Consider the following 24,140-nt stretch of genomic DNA (forward strand, 5'->3'; position numbering starts at 1 on the left):
ATATTTGCTTCAAGTGTTAATACAGGGCAGATAGTGTAAACTTAGTATAAAAAACCATAAAATATCACATTAATAAATTCATTTCATGTTGAAGTGATATTATTTTGCATAAACTGTGCTAAACAACGTTATTAAAATTAATTTTACCTGATTATTTTTACATTTTCTTATTGTGGCTACTAGAAAATTTAAAATCCCACATATGGCTCACATTATTTTTTAGTGGACAGCACTGAAATAGAGCAACAATGGTGTTTTTTAGATGCAAAAATGTGTCCAGTTTCACATATGCCTAATTTGAATGCAAACCAATCACCTCTTTATATAAATAATGGCATGAAACTAGATGAAAAAGTATGAGGTCATTACGCTGCACAGCCGACAACTTGGAAAATTAGACCTCATGCAAATTGTTCCATAAAGCACTTAATAAAATTTTAGGGAAGTGGAAAATTGTGTATTAAGTTCTGTATTAGAAAGAAGATTCATTTCCAAAAGAAGACTGTAGGTGAGAAGGTAATGTGAAAAGCAAAACCATAAGAAAAGAACCTTTTGTTGTCAGGCTTCTAGTGTTTCTGTTGCCCCGTGGACTATCACTGGATCACCTGTGTGATTTTAGTGGTCCTGGGGCTGCTCCTTTTTTAATGCTGTCTACTCTTGACTGGAAAGTGATGATTCTAGTATAGCCCCATTGACACTAAGACGCATGTGGTGCAGTCACAGAGAGCTATCATGGGCAAAGAAAGCGACCAACAAGTAACTTCAGGCTAACTTAAGTACATCATTCGTGTCTTTCAACTATTGTGAAGGGGATACATTATCCACATCAGTACTTAAAACCCCCCTTCCCTCACCATGTGCAGCCACCCTCACATTCTTGACTTCAAAAGCTCTAGAATAGCTCCTTTCATGTGCTGCCCATCTATCCACCCCTCACTGCTATTCTGATTATGTACCTGAAAAGCCAAGGGAATGACTCTGCAGGGGCAGACCCCTCCCTGAGTGGGAGGAGGGGCTGTCAGTGAGAGAGCCAGAACCCTCAGAGCAGGCAAAAGAGGAAAGCCTGTGGGGAAAAAAAAGAGTTTATATTTGTGTCCTGTCCAAGTCAGCCAAGGCCTGGAGCCTCAAATGCAAAAGTGTAGTGATTCTATGCCTAGCCCAAGAGTCAACCCGGATAGGTAGTAGCTCAACAGATGAAAAGATCAGTTTTTATAAAAATAAAAGTGACGGATGGTATAAACATGTACCTTGAGTTGTTTTTTACTTAAGAGAAAGCGAAGTTGGGTGAGACCTTGCAGAATGAAAGAATTCACAAATCAGAGAGCCACAGTAATATTCAGTATCAAAGAGGAATTGAGGCTTCTCCAAATACACATCAATTTCAGAAGTGACGCTTACTAAGGGATCCTTAACAAGGAAATTTCGATAAACAAATTTGGGGGACAGGAGCTGATATGCCACAGTAGACACTGGCATGCTTTTTTGCTTTTATCTGGCTGATGTATTACCCCTAAAATTCCACGGCTAGTTGAATATGAATGTCTAATTTAAGAGCTGGCTTTGAAATGCTCAAGCTCCATGGTCTCCCTGTCTGAATGCAGGCTCGCTCACTCCTTTACTCTCTGCCCTCGCCACCAGGACCCCACTCAACACTCCCACTGCACCAGCACGTTAGCCTCTGCTTGGTTTCATTGCTCTCCCTCCTCTTCCTCAACTGCAGAGTCAAATACTTCTGAGTGCCCCCCCACAGCACCTGCCACCCCCTCATCCCCAGCCTCTGTGACAACTGCCATGCACACCCCCAGCACTACCACTCTCCTACTGTGGAGCCAATCACTCAGCTCCCTGGCCACACAGTGCTGCTGGAGGGCAATGCAGAACTGTACAGAATGGAGCTGCTACAAATTCAACAAAATCAATGGATCCTCTATGCCTTGATCCTTTCCTTTTCTCTGCTCAGCAATTCTCATGTCCATTTCTTGTGAACACCTGGACAGTGTCTCCTCCAGCAGCCTCTTCAGACCTGTCTTTGGGATCCCAGTCTCACCTCCAGCATACCTGCTCAGCAGATGGCCTGATCTAAGCAGACAGAAGATACCTTAAGTGACCCCAACCTCCATCGCAAGACATCAGTGCTACCTAAACTCTCTCCGCCTTCCTGTCCATCTCACATGAAGAGCTGGTAGCCTTCATCCTCTTGCCTGGTGTGTGCATGTGAATCAACATATGCAGACACGAACCCATGCACATGAAACCACACATACTATCCCCAGGCACATCCACAAACATGCATTCCTATCTTGACCCTTGTCTCTCTTTCCTGGGCTTGCAACTTGCACTCATGCCTGTCATCCCATCCCTCTCTTTAAAATGTTTACCAAGGACCAGAAGAGCACGCATCATTCCATTAGACTCAGGGAGTAGGGCTGAGACAAAAAGGAACAGAGGTCTTGCATGGCTTATTCTGTGTTTCTAAACTGTTTGAATCTTTTACAAGAATGTATTTGTATTTTACATGTGTGTTTTTACATTTTTTCCCTCCAACGTTTCATAGTCAAATGTCTCCTACAAGTAACCCAAGTCTGCTGTCCCCATTGTCTCACATCTCTTCCCTTTGGGGCCCTTGGCTGCCAGACTTCCATCCCCAACAACTTCCCAGAACAGGACTCTCACAGGGCACCGGTGAGCGACTTCCCTGTAGGCACATACTTCCCTCGATTATACTTCTCCTGGCAGATGCTGACAGTGATGACCTACTCCCTCCTGGAAGTTCCCTCCTCCCTTGGCCTGTGTGATACCGCCCTTTGAGTTCCACTGCAAAATCAGACACAGTCCACTGCCAGATCCTGCAAACAACCAAATGAGCTTTGCCCTTCCTTCTCCTAAAATCCAGAAAGGTGGTTTTGTCTAAGCAAGGAATACAGAGCCTCTCCATGCGCTTACCTGTGTTTACATAGGAAATGTCATCCCCTCAACAGCACACTACCCACTCTCACACAACAGCCAGTTTCTCTATGATCCCCACTTCAGGAAAAAGCCAAAGATGATAAGGTCACGCCAAAGTTTCCGTAACCCTCGATGTTGCTGAGGAAGCTTCGTCACACCCCACATCTATATACACCAGCCAAGGGCCACCTGGCTGAGTCCTCCCTCCTCAGCCTCTCCCTACTCCACCTCTGTGCTTCTGGGGAAGGGGTAAAGATAATGTTCTAGCTGAACAGAATTTTGAAAAATGAAGAGAGGTTTAGAGCACAGACAAGGCATGGGTGCACATTCTCTGTGGGAAATTTCATTTTCAGAGACAGAAAACAAAATCTATATTAGAGAACCACAGTCAGGTAGACGTTGTGTGTGTTAGAGATTAATCAGTGTGAGCACTAAATGAGGTGCTGTGGGTAGAAGTGCTTTGCGAAATATAACTTGTCAGACAAATGTTAGATCCTTCCATCAACATCCATCTCACAGAGTTGTTGAAGACCGAATGAGACAATATATGTAAAATTGCTTTGTCAACTAGAAAAAAAAATTTATAAATTGTCATTATTCTGTGATATTTTTGCCTCTCACTAGATTAAGAGTCAGACCATGGCAATATTGAAGAAAATTAATATACCTGCTAATTTATTTTGTATCCACATTCTTGGAACTGCTTTTATAAACTGAGAATTCTAATTAATTTCCATCCTCTCACCTTTTTTCAGATGAATAGATTGAAATAAACTTCAAATTCTATTAATAACCCAGTCAAGTTCCTAATGACTGTCAATTAGACCACCGACTTTGGACTTAAGGCCTGAAAGTCATCTTTTGTACCTGTCCACAATAACAAAGCCAGTCAATTTTCTCTTGTGACTATTTTAATTTCCTTCATTTCAATCTCCTTGGGCATTGTAACAGCAAGCTTCCTCTGCAGTGGCTTCGCGGCCATTCACTCTGCTGTTAACCTCTCAGGTTTCTAAAAACCCAACATCATTTCCATTATTCCCACTAATTTTTTAAAATAACGGATACTGTAAACAAAGCAATAAGTGAGGAAATAAAAACAAATTGAATGATCATTGGAAAGGAAGAGGAAAATAATCACTTCTTAAACAAGGTATGATTACATACCTAGAAACCCCAGAAAATTAACTGAGAAGCTATTTAGTATGATAGGTTGGATACAAACAAGTATGCAAAAAATCAATAGCTCTCAACATGCCGGCAATAACCAACTGGAACATGTAATGGGGTGAAAATGTCTTTCTTCATAACTGCCAGTCTCTATCAGAGGCACAATCTGGAAGAGTGAAATGGAACGAAAGGATTACTGGAGTCTCAAGTGTTCCTGTGATTTAAAAAAAAAAAATTTGCAGCCTTTTGTAACATGGATTTTCTTTCCCTGTTTTGTTTTTTGTTTTGTTTTGTTTTCAGCCTGGGTTCATCAAAGTTTAAAGAGTCTTAAGGTCCAAGCTTCAGCCTGGATAGTCGGGGGGAGTGGGGAGGGAGAGAGGATGACGGAAGGGGGGAGGGGGAAGGATGTGTGGGAGGAGGGGTGTGGTATGGTGAATGGTCCCCAAGGCAGCGAATTGGTTTTGTCAACCTTGGAGTTATCACTGACCAGGAGGAAAGACCAAAAGCCACCTTTGACTCTCCTCCCTTGACTTCACAGGGATTCAATTTCTAAGTCCCCTATGCTGGTCTTTTTTGTTTTGTTTTATTTTTCAGATGGGTCTCACTCTGTTGCCCAGACTGGAGTGCACTGGAACCATCACAGCTCACTGCAGCCTCAACCTCTGGTCAAGGGTGATCAGGTGATCCTCCCATCTCAGCCTCCCAAGTAGCTGGGACTACAGGTGAGCACCACCACATCCAGCTAGTTTTTCTATTTTTTATAGAAACAGGGTTTTGCCATGTTGCCCAGGCTGGTGTCAAACTCCTGAGCTCAAGCAATCCACCACCTCGGCCTCCCAAAGTGCTGGGATTATAGGCATGAGCCAGTGCCCAGCCTATGTTGGTCTTTTTAAGATCTCACAGATTTGCTCCTTTCTCCTCCTCCCCAGGGCCTGTCCCTTACGAACATCCTCAGTACCTCTGGCCCAAATCACAGCTGCTCCTTATCTGCCCCTTTAGCCCCAGACTCTGGCCTCAGTCTTCTTCCTTGTCACTTTTACTGAGTCACACTCTTGAACGGCTAATGTCCTGCAGACTGTAGGCCTGGACAGCCAACCACCCTCAGCTAGGACACAGGAGTCACTTCTCACCACAGACTGCACAGGTTTGGGCCCCCGCTCTGCCACGGAATACTGTGTGACCTTAGCCGTGTTACTTGATCACTGTGAGCATCAGCTTCCTCATTTGTAAAACTGGTCTAATACTTAAAAATTCTTATAAGGATAACATACATAACATAAAGGATTGAACATACATAACATAAAGGATTGGACACACGTAAAATAATAGGCAGTCAAGACCTGTTAGCTGCGGCTATGGGAGTTGCAGTCATTGTCACTATTAGAGTGCATAGTTGTCTCCTGGAGCTAGCGTAATGCCTATGCTTGGTCTCTAAGACATATAATTGGTCCCACCAAATATATCTAAAGGTACCCTCCAAAACAAAATAGCCAGCTATATCTTCCTGCTCCTCAACCACATCCCCACACCCCAGATGTGCTCACCTCTGCCTCAGAACATTGACTCTTCATCTCCTCAGCCTGAAATGCCCTTTTCATTTGTTTCCAAATGTACCCCCTTCAAAAGCATTCCATTATTCTGCCCATGTGCTTCCGTGGGCCTTTTCTACACCAACACCACCACCATCATATGTAGTTACTCTTCTTCTTACCCTGTGTCTAGCTCTATCCTAGGCAGTTTAAATCAGTTAGCTCATCTGATGAGCACAGCAACCCTATGAATCAGGTGCTGTTCCTCTCGCTGCCTTACAGCTGGAGTCACTGGGGCTTTGAGAGGGTTAGTTATTTGCCCAAGGTCAGAGGTAGTCATTGGTAAGACCAGGACTCAAAATAGGTCTCAGCTCTTAGCCACTGTGCCATCCTGCCTTAATGTATGTTTTTAGGCAATAACTGGATGAGTCATTTTAACACCTCAAGGCCCAGTCCAAACATGTCCTCTTTGTCCTTGAGGAAGCCAGTTCTTACTCATCACCCCTGCTCTTATTCTTTTGGTATGCACAGCAGTTTTAAACAACAACGTCTCATTATATACCGTCCCAGACAGTGGCTCTACTGCATAATTAGGCACTCCTATTGTCAGTATCCAGAATGACATGTTTAGGTGTCATTGTGTATTGTTCACTGAATGGAACCGTTAAGTAATGGTCTGGATTTTCATACACTGCTCACGGAGATCAGTCTCATTTCTTCCCAAAAATACCCAGAAATCTTCTCAAATAGATCATAAATTTCTTGCAGGTAAGGACCATGTCCTATTCCTTTGTGTCTTACAAACTTCTATAGATATTATAGATACCCCAAAATGCTTTTTGGTTCATAGTCTTCCAAGCAGGCTGTCTTAATTTAGGGGAAGGCAGTTCTCTGGAGGTGCGCAGGACAAAAGGATATTAAGAGGGAATGATCTATTATCATCTCAGAACAGACAGTACACTGGCCGCTACACACATTGGAGGAAAGTGTTCCAAACTGTCAGAAGCCAAAAGCAAACTGAGTCTGATGATATCAACATAACACACTTAATATGCTACAGATTTGGCACCGGCTCCAGAGAAGACTGTGTGTCAAGAACTCACAAAAGGACTCCCAGGAATATAGGCAGCTCCCAGGCTGTTTCCTACACATTAAATACATGCAGAGTAGGGAATATACATATTTTAATGCATGAAACATGAGCCAGACTTGACACCCATCTATCAGAGCTGCTTTAAAATAATAAAATCAGCACTGCCATTATAAGGAGAGGGAACTTGATGACCCACTGGAGATTTCTTCCAATCTAAATGATTCTATAAATTCCCGTAAAATCATAAAAAAGCAGATTAAGGATTCATGTAGGTGTTTGGACTATAAATACAAATTAATTTCTGCTCCACCTGCAATTTTTCTCATCCTTGTAAGAAGCACCTCCGTTTCTAAGATATTTCTGGGTAAAACACCAACAGAGGAGCTAAAAATAGATAGGACTCCCCCGGGTCCTTGTTGGCAACTATTTTCTTCTAATTTCACAAATAAATCCTCATCTTGAAATAAACTGAATTGAATCTTGCTGCTGTCCAAAAACATTTATCACTGAAAATCTGTTTTGTTTAGGGAGTAAGATATAATTGTATACAGATTCAATAACAACCTAAATGTTCCACTGAGAAATTCTTTATTGAAAATGTTTCATTTGGACTCTAAGTAATCTACTTATTTCCTTTTTCAGTTACTGGCCATGTTATTGTTATTTGTTTCTAAAAAAAAAAAAAAAACCTCCTGTTTAAGCACCACTCTTATAAAAACCTTGAATTGTTTCTGATACTAGAAACATATTATTCTGCATCTCGCTTGGTTTTATGCAACTTAATTCAAACTGACCCTTATAATAGAAAAAAATATTTTTAAACACTCCCTTACCTCTTACAGCTCAATAACTATAAATATCAAAAGAAAATAGTAAATGTTACATTTTTTAAAGACAATTTATCAACTAATATATTTTTGGTTCACATATTTGTTCTGATTCAATATGAAGTCAGAGACTAAAATAAAAATGAACAAATGGATGGTGGTTCATGTTTCCAAATGCATGGGAATAAATGCATATCGCTAAGGAAATGTACTCAGTTATGACATCACAGCTGTTTCTCCTATAAAAAGAACTATGTCCTACAGCAAACTATAATTTCCTAAATAAAGGGAATAAAAGATTAAAGGAAAGAAAAACATGTCAGCAATAAAATCCAAGGGTAGCGACCAGATGCCGGCATATTAAAGTACCATATCCAACAAAGCATTAAAAAAAGAAATCTTAGTACAATTATTATGTGTCAATTAAAATAAAACTTAAGAAATTTTGTACCACTTGATGATTAAATTCAAAGTATCTCCACTCAATCTCCCCAAAGAAAGGAGACTGTGGTACGGTGTTGAACAAGAGCCACTTGTAACTACGATCCTGGATAGTCCTCTCCCACATTTACTCTGGGCTTGGCCATGTGACTTGCTTTGGCTAATGGGACATTGGTAAGTATGACACAAATGGAGACCCAAAAAGTACTTGCATATTGAGGCTTACCCTTTCTTGCCGCCTTGGAGACTCTAAGGCTATTACCATGAGAATAAGCCTGGGCTAGGCTGGTGGAGACAGTGGTTCAGTCACTCCTTCCCTCTCGCCAACTGCCAGCACCAACCACTGTACATGTGAATGATCCCACCCAGATGAACCAGCTTTGGGCCAATCCACCAGCTGGCTGAAAAAGCACATGTGAGCCCAGGCGAGCCCAACAGAAAAACAAGCCAGCTGAGCCCAGACCAAATTGCCAACTGACAGAATCGCCACCTAATAAATGATTATTGTTCTAAGCCACGAAGTTGTGGAGTGCTTTATTATACAGAAAAAAGCTAATAGATACTCAGGCTATCACAGAGGCCCAACTCATGGGCACAGTAACTAAAGGGTCAGACACCACGGCAGGAAAGTGACAGACTGCTCTAAGAATGGATGGGTCTATGCAATGATTCCTGAAAGTGAGTTCACATATGAAATGCTGAGTTAAGCTATGTCATTTATAAGCTACTATGTATTTTAGAGGCTCTTCTAGAATTTTTATTTTATTTTATTTTATCCTATTTTTTGAGATGGAGTCTCACTCTGTCACCCAGGCTGGAGTGCAATGGAGTGATCTCGACTCACCGCAACCTTCAAGCAATTCTCGTGCCTCAGCCTCCCCAGTAGCTGGGACTACAGGTGCGTGCCACCACACCTGGCTCATTTTTTGTATTTTTAGTAGAGATGGGGTTTCATCATGTTGGCCAGGCTGGTCTTGAACTCCTGACCTCAGGTGATCCATCCATCTCGGCCTCCCAAAGTGCTGGGATTATGGGCGTGAGCCACCACACCCGGACTAAAATTTAAGTCTAAAGTACAATACCATGGTAACAACAGCTAACATTTATTAAGTGCAATCCTTGAGCTATGTGCTTGATAAAGATGATCTTGTTTAATTTACATGAAAACCTTATGTGATAGTCAGTACTATTACCTATACCTTCCTAATCAAAACCTGAGGCTTAGAGAAATTAAGTAAGTTCCTCTGGGCCACACAGCAATATGAGTGAGCTTGGACTCATGAATCTGATTTGCTCAAGAGTCATATCCCCTAATCACTATGGATACCACCCTGTGTAAGCCTTCTTTAGTCTACTGAGCTGGGAATTTTCTGTACCAGGAGACCTATTCTCTCTTCCTTGAATCTTAGATGGCCAGAAAGAGCAGACCCAATAAGGTTTACCCACCCAGTCAAAGATTTAGAGGAGTTGGAATGGACGGTGGACATAGTGGGTCTTGCCCAGGCTAGGAGAGCAGGAGAGTTTCAGCACATAGGCAGGGGATATATAGCACATAATGGCCTGGGCCATCAGCAGTTTGTGGCTCAAGTCTCAGGCTGCGACCAACCAAAGGAGCAATGCCTCCTTTTCCATTCATGGGAGAGCGGGGAGGTGGAAGGGAAAAGGAGTCTTAGGAGGGGGCTAGTAAAACAGGTGGAAAGTTGGACAGAAATTCATTTCTTGTCATAGGTGTAGAAGGTGTGTGCTTCTACATGATGAGTGCTGAGGTTCCATATCTACTACTCACTTAATATGCATCAGCCCTTTATTAATTGAACCTCTGCAGTCAGATCTGCTATTTCATGGACTTCTGATAGTTTAAAATGTCTCAATCCTAATTCTTAAAATTGAAATGAAAATGGAAGGGAGGAGGCCAGGCGCAGTGGCTCATGCGTGTAATCCCAGCACTTTGGGAGGCCAAGATTAGTGGATCACTTGAGCTCAGGAGTTCAAGACCAGCCTGAGCAACACAGCAAAAACCCATCTCTACTAAACACAAAAAAATTAGCCGGGTGTGGGGGCACAAGACTATAGTCCCAGCTACTCAGGAGGCTGAGGTGGGAGGATCACCTGAGCCCAGGAACTTGGGGCGCAGTGAGCTGTGATCATGCCTCTGCACTCCAGCCTGAACACCAGAGTGAGACCTTGCCTCAAAAAAAAAAAAAAAAAAAATCAAATACAAAAAAATGTTTAAAAAGAGAAAAAGAAAATGGAAGGGTACAAAAGGAAGTCAATCAAGATACCCCTTTTGAAAACCACTCTTTTTTTCTTTTTTTAACTTTTATTTTAGTTGTAGGAGTACATGGGCACATTTGTTATATAGGTAGATTGTATGTCATCAAAGTTTCATATACAGATAATTTCATCTCCCAAGTAATAAGCATAGTATCTGATAGGTAGAAAAACCACTTGTTTCAAAATACATAACATGAAAAAGACCTTTGCTAACCAAATTGAAGATGTGGACTCCAGCAGTCATCTGTGTCTCTCCTCAGGTTGGCTGAAATTACAAGTGTTTAAGGTACTTACAGTTTAAGGTATAAACCGGTTTTTAAACTCTATCTGCCTAATCGAGCTTACTAGCGCCAATCTCTTTTAAGAAACTCCTAATGCTTGCAGTACTCTAATGCTATGGAAGTTATTCCTGGCACATTTAGAGAGAACTACTGAGAGGGAATATGAGAAGGCATTTGATAATTGAGTACATTAAGTACACCTAGGCAAGTTTGAAAGGACACACGTTGAGAAACTTGTTCACCTTAATGAAGCTGAACACAATCGTAAAAAAAAAAGTCCCCAAACATCTGCATATTAAAAGTCTGTTCCCTTAAGGGAGACCAGAGTCTTAGACAATCCTGCACTATCTTCCTTTTTCTTACACTTTCTGAGGGCCCATAAACCTATCTGAGCTTTAGTTACCTGATCTGCAAAACAGGGTTATTGCAAAGATTAAGACAGAAAGTACCAGTTCCTAGATTTTGGATTTCTTGGACCTATATATTTCCTCCAAAATCTTGGAGGTACCATCATAGTCTTGCCAACTTCTTCTTATGCTAAATTTTTAACATGAAAACCAAAAAGAAAGAATCTTAGGTGACAATGTAGTGTTTCCTATGTGCCAGGGACTATTCTAAATGTTTTATATATGTTAATATAATCTCCCCAATAACTCTAGGAGATAGGCATGATTATCGCTGTCTAACAAAGCAACGAAGTCACCACATACACAGGATCCATGCTCTTGACTAACAGAAAATCATCATGCCTCTTACCATCATCTCATAAAGGAGAGGAACACACAAACAATAAGAGAATGTCATCTCAAAAAAGGAATTTTCAGAAGTAAAAAAAAAAAAGGACACAGATAAAAGAACAGTCCCTAAAATAGAGAAGCAAAATTAGCTTTATGCTACACAGTTCTTACTGTGCTCATTTTGTTACAGACCAATGAATATTGCATTTGGGACCATATTGTTTCTCCTGGCCCTCAGATCAGCATTTGGGAACCACTAAGATACAATGCCTGGAAAGCACTTTGAAAATGTGCCCATCAGAGGTTAAGTGCTGCTGGAGTGTTACAGGATCATGAGCAGTGTGACCTGAACCCACCCTCCGAGAATGTTCATACTCAGGCTGCCTTGGACAAACCAAGTAGGTAGAGGCATATGGTGCCCCGCAGACAGCTACAGGGAGGACATCTATGCTAGCATTGGCATTCTGTTTTCTGAACAGCCTGCCTCCAATTGCTCCTTCCAACCTCCCTGGCACACAGAAGCATGTGCAGGAAAGCAGGCATTCCCAGAAACCCCAGAAAGAAGTGGCAGCTGAGAAGCAGGCCCCAGGAGCACGATAGGGACGCAGCCTCCTCAACCATTCCCAGCATTTTAAATGTCCTTCAATGAGGGCATCAAGGCTCTGCAGAAGCTATTTTCCCCCTCGCAACTCATTCTTCTACCCCTTGATTTTAGAACAGAGCAAAAATCCACAGACAGGCTTCTGTTCAATGGTTTCATCTTACACTGTACCTCTCAGTCCCACACCATCATCTAGTAAGGGAGCATCTTCAACTATTTCAGCCCAGCTTTGGGGAGGATGACCACTGAGTTATCCACTAATAAAGCAGGCTAGAATTACGTTTAGTGTAGGCTACACTATCAGCAACTGGGCCACGCTATTAGAATTCTGCCTTCCAGATCTTAAAGCAGTTCCTTAATAATTGAATAATTACTTTGGAATCTGAAGTGGGGGAACAAAGAAGTCATGGTAATAGAATGTTCAGTGGCTCTATTGGGAGGCACTAAAGAATAGTGGTGGGGGGCTCTGTTCTCGATTCCAATGACTAAGGTTTTTTGTTTGTTTATTTTGTTTTGTTTTGTTTTGAGGCGGAGTCTCGCTCTTTCGCCCAGGCCGGACTGCAGTGGCTCTATCTCGGCTCACTGCAAGCTCCGCCTCCCGGGTTCACGCCATTCTCCTGCCTCAGCCTCCCGAGTAGCTGGGACTACAGGCACCTGCCAACATGCCCGGCTAATTTTTTGTATTTTTAGTAGAGATGGGGTTTCACCATGTTAGCCAGGATGGTCTCGATCTCCCGACCTCGTGATCCGCCTGCCTCGGCCTCCCAAAGTGCTGGGATTACAGGCGTGAGCCACCGCACCCGGCCTCCAATGACTAAAGTTTCTAAGAGGGGTCAGCAAATGCTTTCTGTAAAGAGCCTGGCAGTAACCAATGCCAGCTTTGTGAGCCATTCAATACCTTCACAACAATTCAACTGTGCTGCTGTAGCACAGAAGCAACTGTGATGTTCCATGAATGAATGAGCCTGGCTGTGTGCCAATAAAACTTTATTTATGGACACTGAAATTCAAACTTCATCACAATTTTATATGTCTTGAGATATTATTCTTGTGATTTTTTTCTAATCACTTAAGTATATAAACACCATTCTTGGTGCAGGCCATATAAAAACAGGTGGTAGGCCAGATACAGCCCACTGTGGGCCATAGTTTACCCAAACCTGGTTTATCATTGCAGCTCTGATATTTCTTAGCCACAAGCTCTTGGGCAAGCTTTGTTTTCCTTCCTCTGTGAACTCTTGAACAAGTTCAGTTCCCTTCTCTGTGAAATGAAACAACAGTAGCATTAGCCTCATCTAGGCTTCCAGTGGCTGCAGTGAAAGCAAATGCTCAGCACAGGGCAGCACAGAGTACATTGAGTATTGAATGTACTCAGCATTCAATCGATGTGAGCTGTGACTGCCATTTCCCTCTACTCTTCAAAATTCTCTGCAGCTTCCACCAAATCTGTCTGTGCTACCATCAAACAGGACCAAGGATTGTCATGTCTCTTGTCAACAAAGAAACACTCTAGACTTTCATACGAACGTCAATAGCCTTCAAGAGTTTGTGGGATGCTAAAACATCCCTCAAATTCTGGATGCATTCAGTTGTCTGATTACTCCGAGATATTATCAGTCCCTGCAGTTTAAGAGCCAGGGCCAGAGGGTGAAGTTATCATCCTCCAAACTACAAATAATGGTATTTCTTGAGCACTGGCCAAATCTCAAGCATTGTGCTAAGTGCTTTATGTCATTCTCTCCCTTAATCTTTACAGTAACCAAAGGATGCTAATAAAATGATGAGCTCCATATTTCAGAGGAGAGCAAAGCATAGGAAAGTTAAGCTACAAGACCAGGCCACGTGCCTGGTCACCAGGAGGTGTGGGGTTCCATCATGGGCCCACCAGCACCACAGCTGTTGCTCTGAAGCATGAAGATCTACCACAAAGAAACCAACTTCTAGGGCATGAGTGTTTCTCAGATTGAACCAGTAACCTGAATCCCTGGGGATCTGCTTAAAATGCAGATTCTGATTCATTAAGCCTCAGGGGGTCCAGGGATCCTGCATTTCTAAAGAGCTTTCAGAGATGCCAGCGCCACTGGAGTCCACGCTTGGAGTAGCAAGGCTCAAGATGCAGTGAGAAAGGTGAATTTTCTCCATGAATGACCAAGGCAATCTATACATGATAAATTCAATGACCACAGTGTTCTTACACCACATGTTGTGGAAGAGCCTTTGGAGGCAGAATTCTAAGATAAGACTCAGTGCTCCACCAGGTACCCATTATGTGGCCCTGGTAGAAAGACTCGGCCTTCCTGGCCTACATGTTCCCTTGTCTGTAAAGGGGACTGGTGTGCTCTTCTGGGGTTGTTGTGACAATTAAATGAGATAATACCTATATAAGCATTTAGAGCAATGTTTAACACAGTGTAAACATTAAACAAACGTTAAGATAATGAGGAGATCAAGAAAATTGAAAGCCCTTATGAAAGAATTATCTAAAAATGAGCTATATGAGGTTTGTTCCCTCTGCACAGCTAATAACTCATGCAGATCCATTCAAACCCTCCTATCATTCAAGCCATTTTACAGTTAAATAAACCAGACTTCCATCCAGTCAGTCATAAAATTAAATTATAGAGAAAGTTCACCTCGAAAGGGCAGGGCTCAGATGCCAGCAAAGAAGCAGTGATTTCCAGTTCAGTTCATGATTTATTTATCTGAGGGATATGCCCATTACCTAGGCCTCTAGGTGCATGTAAAAGAATGCATGTGACAATTTCCTAAAGCAACACGAACCTGAACTCCACCAAGGTAGTTTTCTCACCTGAACCATTTCAGTGTCACTGTTCATTAGGTAGTGTGCTTCCACTCATCAAAACCCCCCTAACGTAATTAACCCTTCTAGTAATACATCACTACTTCCACACATTAAGGGAAAATGCCTCAGTATTCTCATCATTTTAATAAAATTTTCTGGGCAGGATGATCCAGTTCTATCAGTCTAGGAGGTCAAGTTTGTTTCCTTTCCCCAAAATGAGTCCCAGGTAGACCACGCATCATTTCACCCCCACCATCTGGCAAGCTAACAGCCATTGGGTACTTACCACCATGCGCTGCTGCCTGTGCATAGGGAAAGCACAGTGCCTGGCATACAGTAAGCACTCAAAGGATGGCTGTCATTAGAACACACTCAGGGTGTGAACTATATACAGTATGATCATGTCATCTGGTTCCTGGCAGGTAACTGAAATGGCAGCAGGTGGGTAGAATAGAGGAAGGCCTAATGGGAACTTGGTTGGGAAAATGCCCCTCCTTTTCTAAAGTCAGATTGGCAATGCATACCTTAGGTGAATCACTGAGTGAGTAAAGGGATCTACCTGGTTGGTAGTCCCCAGGACCTGCCAGGAGACCTGATCTCATGTAGCAGGTATTTTTGGTGCCCTGAGCCTCCTCCTCACAGCCCATCCTAAATTTCATGATTTTGAGCTGACATGCCTGGTGCACTGGGAGGGCCCACAGTTCCCAGAATGCTCTAGCAGCTTCTACCTCAGGCGCATGGGTGTCAGCGTTTCTGCCTCAGGCCAGGGCTCCCCCTCAGTCTGCCTTTGGAAGCAGCTCAATATCCCCCAGGGCAACTCTCAACCAGTGGGGAATGGGAGTCATTGAACAAATGCCCAGTCCTCTTTCCTCTGATGGACAATTTTACCCTCTTTCCTGTGTGGTTCCTCAGAGGAATCCCAGTGGGACTAGAGCTCAAATGCCCATGAGGTGACCTGCTCCCTCCCCCTCCACCCACTGGCTTTTCCTCCCTCCCCATCTCACTTTCCTGCTCCCCGACTCCAGCTTCCTGCAACTGCATCCCAAATGCCCAGACCCCAAATCTGTGTCTCAGTGTCTGATTTGAAGAGACCCACACTGAGACACCTACCCACTCCAGAGCCTTGCTTAGAGTCCCATAGCATCCTGCACAGTATCACAGCCCTTGGCACACTGCTCTGTGGTTGCAGAGCTAAGAGGTCCTTCAAGGCTGGGACGAGGTCTGTGTCATTGACCCCAGAATTCCGGGCGCTCAGTGACTGCGGTGGGCAGGCGGGCAACACAAGTTATTCCTGCTGCCCATTCACAGGGGTGGGGAGTGTTCAGAGACTACCCTTGGTCTTTTTAACAATTCGGAGAAGACCTTTTCTGTTTTAGAAGAGTTTATAAAATAAAATTCAGTGAAACCCCATCTCTACTAAAAAATACAAAAAGATTAGCCGGGCGCGGTGGCAGGCGCCTGTAGTCCCAGCTACTCGGGAGGCTGAGGCAGGAGAATGGCGTGAACCCAGGAGGTGGAGCTTGCAGTGAGCTGAGATTGCGCCACTGCACTCCAGCCTGGGTGACAGAGCAAGACTCCGTCTCAAAAAAAAATAAAAATAAAATAAAATTACATTAAATTAAATTAAGAGTTATTAGCGGCAAGACAAAAGGCATCTTAAGAAAGCCCATATTCCTTGAAGCCCACCCACCCTGCCCCACAGAACACAGCCCCTTCTTATCTGCCTCTCTGTTCACACCCTTAGAAGAACACAGCCTTGCTCACCTCTGATTCCTGCTGCATAGCACCTACAGCCTGAATCTTCTCCTCCCTCCCTCCTTCCCTTTTGATTCTTGGGCTCTGCATGTCTATCAAGGAATCACAACAAAGAACAAGATTAAAGAAATCAAAACTAGTAAAGCCGATTGTGTGGCTGCTGTTTCTTTACATCTCCTTCTGCCCCAAGCCTTGAAGCCAGAGGTTGTAAACTATCCACTTGTGGGCCAAGGGTGGTTGGCAAACTTGTTTCTGGGAGTCCCATACAGTGTTTTTAAGACTGTCAATGTTTAAAACTCAGTGTATTGAACATAAAAATCTGCATTTCCAGCTCTTTAAAAATTAAAGATTTGACAATATCAGCCTGCCGTTAGCTGGGGTGGGATTAGCTGCTTCCTAGGGATGCTTCCGAGGACTGGGGCCCATAGCCCACCACGTGCTGCAATCCCCACCACTCCCTTTGGCCTCTGACTATGAGGTGCCTACCAGTTGCTGTTTCTGATCATGACATGCAAAATCCACCTCACTCTTTTCTTGTTACATGCCTGGCTCTGAGGGTAAGTGCATCTGAACTTGTTACCCCATATTTAAGCATTTGGAAGAAACAATTTGAGTAGCTCTGAATGTTCATCATGTTTTAAGTGCCTCTAGCACGAGGTTAGGGCTTCCTACTCCAATGCTATCATGCCTTACGCCCATTATTAGAAATGCCATCTTGATGATGATGATGATGATGATGATGATGATGATGATGCTGTAATGATACCCAGGTAATGGATAGCAGTTACTCAAGGCATATATGCCTGCCTCATCCCACAGATGCCCTTAAAGAAAAAAGAAGTCATTAATCCTGAAGGATTCAGATGAGATGAGGAACAAATGAAGCAACAACAGCGAGGAGAGGCCACCAGGAGGCTCGCTTCAGGTACGTTTCCATTGCCCCTGCTTCTCTGAAGGGGAGAGTAGCTTGGTGAGCAGAAGAAAAGAAATCCTTCCCATCCATACCTTAGATTCCAATTCTGGTAAGAATACAGACTTCTCCATCGTACCACTGAAGCTATAAAGTTAGTCTCAAGAACCATTTTCATGTTAATCCCAAGCAAGGGAAGAACTTTGACAGACCCACATGAATCAGCCTGCCTCCACAAACAAAAAGGACACTGACAGGTTGTATCAAGTTTATAGATCCATAAACCCACAGTAAATTCCAGACTCCTGCAAAGTCAGAAGTCAATAAAAAATGCAAAGGCCACCTCTCAGAGCTTGAAGACAGAACTTAAATGACTGTGCAACATACCACTTTCTGAAGGACCACAATTCTTCCAACTTTTAATAAGTTGCTAGACAAATATTTGTGGATGAGAAATTAGGGAGGTGACGATCAACAAGACAGACACCAGAACTCCTTTGCAAAGCTTATAGTCTAACAGGAAAGAGCCATTACATATTAATTACAACTATTTCATTAATTACAAGTGTGATGAGTGGTATAAGGAAGAAGTCAAGTTATGGGAACTTGTATCAAGACACCTAACCTAGGAAAAGGGGCTTTCCTAAGGAAAAAATATTTAAGCTAAGACCTAAAGGGTGGGCAGGTGTTGCCCAGGCAGACAGCCAGTCCATCTATAATGAGCATCCGTGTGCCCAGTACTGTATCAGGCACTGGGATTAGAGAGAACTGGGAAGCGCCCCTCCTCAAAGAGTTCACAGGCGAGTGGGGCTTGAACATAGGCTCCCATCATACGTGCTGCTTGGAAATGATGGGGTCTCTCTATCACCATGTAACAGATTAAACAGTTATTTAAAAATTGCTGTGATACTCAGAAGAATTCAACCCAAAGTCTTCCTAATTGCAAAATGTTCTATCGTGAGTACAAAGAACTTCTCTAATATTTTAATTTTAAAAGATGAAATTGAGAAACTATCAAATCCTGTGGAACACTTGGGGCTTCAGCAAGATAACAAGGCTTGTTGTCTGGGGTTATGCAAGCTGCTGAGAAAAATTACAGCAGGCACAGGGCAGCCCAACCATTCCAAACACTAAATAAGGAATTGATTAAAAGGGATTGAGACAGGACATTAAACTTTGGAGGCCTGCAAAAACCATGTTGGTAATTAATGATATTAATAATAGTATTATTAATAACATTGTTAATGAGAACTAAGAATTCTATTAAACTTTTATGTGTACTAACACAATTCTATGGGTACTATTATTATCCCCAACTTATGGATGAAGAAACTAGTGAGTCAAGCAAATAAGAGATTTCTGTTTATGGCAATATGTCAGACTAAATAACATGAAAACTAATGTCCACAAAGCATTAGACATGCTGAGTAAAACAAATCAGCATGAGTTTTAATCGTGAAACAGAGTTTTCAATTAGTTTGTTCAAGTGTCAAAATCAAAGTGTGAACTGCATGTTAGAACAGTGAATAGATATATATTGCAGCTATCCCCTGAGGGATAGCTGAACAAAGGGCCTGGATTTTAGTGGCCACAAGAAGGCAAAGGATAAGGTGCTGGCCCTGTGTGAAGTGGGTGTTAGTACTAAGATTCCTCAACATAAAGTTAGTGACTTTTAAAAGTTTCACACTTGGCAAAAAGATACAATAGATACAAACCTACCCACTGGGACAGGAAGACCACAAGGAAACCTAACTATCTCTCCTGGGCTCTGGGTGGGGGGAAAAAAAAGTTGCTTCCCTAAGAATTTGTATCCATTGATCTTCTGTCACAAGAGTTTGAGGTTCTAGTATATGTTAGCCAAATAGTCCAAGAAGCCCAAGGTGAGAATTTAACACTAAAAAAATTGTTCTAAGCAAGTGATATCTTCTAAGGCACCTGGCAGAAACAAATGAATGGACATACCCTTAACCTGAACTATTCCCAAGTCCCCAAATAAAGGCTTTCTGAAAATGAGTTCACAATCCAAAATCACAAAACACAAAAGGAAAAATCCACCATGAGTGAAAGTCAGCAGTCACAACAAACAGGAAAACCCCTCGAGAACTTCAATAATAGAACACTGAGATTGACTATAAAATAAATTTTTGAATTAATTGGGGACATAAAGGGAGGATGTAAAACATGAGAAAAGATCAAGAAACTATCAACAAAAACTAGGCATATGTGAAAAAGAATCTCTATAAAATAAAAATAAAATAATTGAAAATAAAATCTCAGTGGATTGACTATTAGCAGATAAGCACACTGAAAGAATTGGTGAACAAGATTAAGATTAACACTTTGGGAGGCCGAGGCCAGTAGATCACTTGAAGTCAGGAGTTCAAGACCAGCCTGGCCAACATGATGAAACCCCGTCTCTACTAAAAATACAAAAATTAGCTGGGCTTTGTGGTGGGCACCTGTAATCCCAGCTACTCAGGAGGCTGAGGCAGGAGAATCGCTTGAACCTGAGAAGCGGAGGTTGCAGTGAGCCAAGATTGCACCACTGCACTCCAGCCTGGGTGACAGAGTGAGACTCCATCTCAAAAAATAAATAAATGAATAAATAAATAAAGATAAAGCTAAGAAAATGTAACAAAGAGTTAAAGAGAAGAAAAACATCAACTAGGTCAGTAAATAGGAAAAAAGAATAAGAAAACCCAACGTACTTCTAATAAGAGTTCCAGGAGGAGTGAATAAAGACACTAAAGAAGAGACTATTCGAAGACACAGGAACCCTCAGATTCAGGAAACGGAGTGTGTTCTGAACATAGTAAGCAAAACTAAATTAATACCCAAATGTGTTGTGCTGAAACTCTGAAACCTCAAAGGCAAAGAGAAGATCTAACTATCAAACAGAAGAAAAGGCAGGTCACCTAAAAAGGAGCAGAAACAATTAGACGTACAGCAGACTTCTCAGTCACATCACTGGAAGCTGGGGACACAAAGGACCAACATCTTCAAAGTGCTAATAGAAATAAGATTTCAAGTTAATCATTTACAAATAAGGCCAAATTAAAAACATTTTTAGACAAGCAAAGGAGAGTGTTAACCATTGAAAAATCCATTGGTTAAAGAACTATGAAAGGATATACTTCAAAAAGGAAGAGACAGAACCCAGAAGCAAGGAATTGGAGATATGTAGAAATAGAAAACAAAAGAACTGGTAAACATCTTGGTAAATCTTAATAAATTGACTCTATAACATAAAAGTGGTGATGGCTGATTTTGGAAACAGCAGGGTAGCTGCGATTAAAGCATTCCAAATCCTTACACTGTTTGTAAGAAGGAGAAAGATATTGATGAACTTTAGACTTTAGATTTGATGTCAACTATGCATGGTGAATTTTTAAGGGAATCTATGAAACAGAAAAACAAAGAATTAAGATAATGTACTTAAGGGAATCAGAGACAGAGAGAGAATATTACACTGAGTGGTGGTAACTGTTGAGTAAAAGAAAAACTGTAAAAAGGGAATAGGTAGCAATAGTTAGTGGGAAGACTGGTAAATGGGAAAACAGAACATAAAGAAAACTCAGTCTGATAGAATTTTTTTGAGCAATACAAAAAATCAGGGAAAATAAGAAGGTAGAAATAAGCCTAAAATTATCAATAAACAAACTAAACACAAAGACAAAGATAAGATTTTTTTAATTACAAGAAATTTTCCTAAAGTACAAAGACATCAAAAGTTTAAAAGTAAAAATATAGGAAAACTACTTTTCAAAATCCAGCTGATTGAGCTATGTTAATATTAGGCAAATTTGTAAGTAAAAATATTATTATGAGAGTTCTTACATAATACAAAAGGAGCAATTCAAGCAGGAAGAAATAAAAATTGTAATCTTTTTTTTTTTTTTTTTTGAGACGGAGTCTTGCTCTGTCGCCCGGGCTGGAGTGCAGTGGCACAATCTCGGCTCACTGCAAGCTCCGCCTCCTGGGTTCAAGCCATTCTCCTGCCTCAGCCTCCCAAGTAGCTGGGACTACAGGCACCTGCCACCGCGCCCGGCTAATTTTTTTTTGTATTTTTAGTAGAGACAGGGTTTCACCGTGTTAGCCAGGATGGTCTCAATCTCCTGACCTCGTGATCCGCCCGTCTCGGCCTCCCAAAGTGCTGGGATTACAGGCGTGAGCCACCGCGCCCAGCCCCCAAAATTGTAATCTTATACTCACCTTATCATGATCTAAAATGTTCTTAAAGCAAAAAAAGTCAGAGAGAAGGAGAAATAAGACAAATCTCCAAACTTTTTTCAGTGATTAGGCAGACAGAAAATTAGGAAAAGTACAGATGTGGACAATACAATTAACAAGGTTGATCTAATGAACAAATAGAGAACACCGAACCCAGAGCATTTAGAGAGTATGACTCTTTTTCAAACAGCAGGCGTCAGGTATAAAAACTGACCACTTAGTTGGTCACAAATCAAGTTCAACAAATTCCAAAGAATCTGTATAATACAGACCACAATGCAGAAAAGTGAGAAATCAGTAAGTAAAAGATAATTTAAATACATACATATTTGGAAAATTTAAAATACACTTTTAATTATCCTAAAATATCATAAAATATCCCCTAATTATTATTAGGAGAAATAGTGAATATTTTTTAAGACTTACTGTCAAAGGAGAAGTAATTCTGAAAATATACGACATTTAGGACTAAATGAAAATTCCCCATATCAAAACCTGTGGAAAGGAACTAAATAATTTTTTTTTATGAGACGGGGTCTCACACTGTCACCTAGGCTGAAGTGCAGTGGCACAATCACAGCTCACTACAGCCTCGAATTCATGGGCTCAAGCAATTCTCCCACCTCAGCCTCCTGAGTAGCTGGGACTAAACGTGCACGCCCCCACGCCGGGCTAATATTTGTATTCTTTGTAGAGATAAGGTTTTGCCATATTATCTAGGCTGGTCTCGAACTCCTGGGCTCAAGCAATCCACCCCCCTTGGCCTCCCAACACACTGGGATTATAGGCGTGATCCACTGCACCCAACCCTAAATAAATTATTTAAAAGACATTTTATAACTGAAATACTTATATTAGAAGAGAAGACTGAACATCAATGAGCTGAGCATTAACCTTAAAAAGGTAGAAGAACCCAGTAAACCCAGAGTATATAGAGGGAAGGAAATAATAAAGTTAGAGCAGTCCATGAAATATAAAACAAACTTATAATACAGATACTTGGCAAACATAAGATTTGGTTCTTTTTAAAACTAACAAAGTGGTGATAACAGAACAGACAAGGTAGTGAAGTAGTAGAAAGCGTGAGCTCTGGAGTGACGGCCTGGACCACGTCCCACCCTAGCACTTACCAGCTGCACAGACTTGGGAAATGACTTGTGGCCAGCATCAGTGGAACCACAGCAAACTCTGGACTGTCAAAGCCCAGTGCCGCATACTAATTGGTTATCCTTACAAGACATCCAAACTATGTACTCTGATTAGAGTATCCTCCTCCCATTACAAAAAACAGGTATTATTATCCTCATTTTACAGATGGGAAAACTGAGATTTGTACAACGTATGTAATTCTCTTAAAGTCATGAAATGATCAAAGATTGAAACTGATTTAAGACCAAATCTTTCTGGACTCCAAAGTCTACTCCCTCAACCACACAGTAATCTACAAGAGAAGAGGAAAATCCCTGTTGGCCATTCAGTGTCATGACATTCTGGAAGGCTATTTACTGTATACCCAACTTTAGGGTAAATATCTTTCTTAAGGTAGACTGTAAAACAGAAGGAGCAAATGCCCCTCACTCATATATAGAAGCTCCTACTCCTACTAATATTAACCTAGTGATTAAAATTATGGGCTTTGGGGCTGGGCACAGTGGCTCACGCCTGTAATCCCAGCACTTTGGGAGGCCAAGGCAGGCAGATACTTTGGGTCAGGAGTTTGAGACCATCCTGGCCAACGTGGTGAAACCCCATCTCTACTAAAAATACAAAACTTAGCCAGGCATGATGGCACACACCTGTAATCCCAGCTACTTGGGAGGCTGAGGCAGGAGAATCACTTGAACCTGGGAGGCAGAGGCTGCAGTGAACCGAGATGGTGTCACTGCACTCCAGCCTGGGCAACAGAGCAAGACTGTCTCAAAAAATTAATTAATTAATTAATTTTGGGTTTTGGAATCCAAAGTAACATGAATAATTGCTAATATTTATTAGACACCGTGTTATCATGTATAATACTAAACTCTTTCAATCCTCACAATATCCATTTTCACAGGTTCTATTATTGTCCCATAATACAGACTAAGAACATCAGGTGCAATGAAGTTAAACTGACATAGCAACTGGCAGTATTCCAAACCAAGCCATCTAACTTCAAGAGCTGACATTCTTATCTACACTAAACTCGTGGGCCCTGACTTCCTCAGCCATCAGCTGGGGATGACTACACCCGCTTCCTGAACTGCAAAGAGGAAATGGGACCAAGTAGGTAAAGCCACCAGCATATCTGGCATGCAGTAAGTGATGATGATGATGATGATGATGATGGCGGTGAGGAAGATGGTGATGATGATGACAGCTGGCCCTTGCAAAGATACAGGCCTAATTGCTACAGAACAATTTACTGCATAAAATCCTCAAAAAAAAATCTCTTCTTCCATTTCACTCACACAAATCTTCATGTGAATAGATCATTTGTGCTCTATGAGAAAGCTTATTTTCAAAATCAAAATCACAGCATTTTGCATTATATGAAGATATGAAGAAAA

General features: G+C 41.8%; 1 protein-coding gene across 1 annotated transcript in view; it reads right to left on the reverse strand.

Moving 5' to 3' along the window:
• Positions 1-24,140, reverse strand: part of CFAP58 (cilia and flagella associated protein 58) — a 103,222-nt gene that overhangs the window by 23,240 nt on the left and 55,842 nt on the right. The window lies entirely within an intron of this gene.

The sequence above is a fragment of the Nomascus leucogenys genome, chromosome 3 (genome assembly GCF_006542625.1).
Source record: "Nomascus leucogenys isolate Asia chromosome 3, Asia_NLE_v1, whole genome shotgun sequence".
NCBI lineage: Eukaryota > Metazoa > Chordata > Mammalia > Primates > Hylobatidae > Nomascus > Nomascus leucogenys.